The sequence below is a fragment of the Gekko japonicus genome, unplaced genomic scaffold, assembly GCF_001447785.1.
Source record: "Gekko japonicus isolate JY-2015 unplaced genomic scaffold, Gekko_japonicus_V1.1 scaffold287, whole genome shotgun sequence".
Taxonomy (NCBI): Eukaryota; Metazoa; Chordata; class Lepidosauria; order Squamata; family Gekkonidae; genus Gekko; species Gekko japonicus.
Genome location: NW_015167065.1, coordinates 680,719 through 681,828, shown reverse-complemented (window position 1 = coordinate 681,828; position 1,110 = coordinate 680,719).

Genomic DNA, 1,110 nt, shown 5'->3' with positions numbered 1-1,110 from the left:
GTTGTAAATCCTTTGTACTACATCGCCACATTTTTAATACATGAAAAAGATTTTGTAAGAAAACTTCTTATTGATCTGCCTTAAAACTGTCTGAAGAATTCCCTTTACTAATTCTAAAAAATTGAGCATCATACTGTAAATAATTTACTTTTTTAACCCTTCATCTTTTCTCTTATTATACATGGAAATGTTTGGATCCTTATAACTTTGTAATATTTGATTTCATATCCTTTATCAGTCCTTATATGGATGTAATAAAGCAATGAATCTATAACAAAAGAAGCCAGTCATTTATATCATTAATAAATAAAAAATGTTGTATTCTGAAAATAGAAACCAGGAAGAGAGTAAAGAATTGAAGAATTCATAATGCAGCCAACTATTCTTTGAAGTATAATGTCTTCATAATGTTAATAGCACCACATTTAATATACTTGGGAATGATGCAAGACTTCCAGGCATTGTAAAAGAATCAGGCATCAATAAATGACATTGTTTATATTCTCCAGAAAGGGTAAACAGGCAAATGGGGAGGGGGGGGAAGGATTAATAATCCATTGAAGTCTAAACATGTGATCCTATAAATACTGAAGTATATGAAATAACCACCGATCAAGTGGGCTAGACGACTGGTTGTTGTGTTCTTCATGCCCCTTTTGTTTTGTAATTTAAGTGGTATCAAAACCACATGCCAACATTCACCAGAAGGGACTGCAAAAATTTGTTGATCAGTTCCAGGGGTGTCAAACTCATTTGTTATGAGGGCTGGATCTGACATAAATCATTCACCAGAAGTATGACATCGAAGGGACTGCAAAATTTTGTTGATCAGTTCCAGGGGTGTCGAACTCATTTGTTATGAGGGCTGGATCTGACATAAATGGTACTCAGTAGTACTTTATGTTACATTTTATGGCACGCAGGCCTGGCCCAACAAAGTGACATTTATGTCAGATTTGGCCTTCATAACAAATGAGTTCAACACCCCTGAATCCTAGTTGTACTTTCCTCAACTTACTGGAGTTAAAGGATGGCCGAGTGCAGTTCTATACAGAGTTAGGTAAAGGTAAAGGTTTCCCTTGCTCGAAAGCCATTCGAATCTGACTCTAG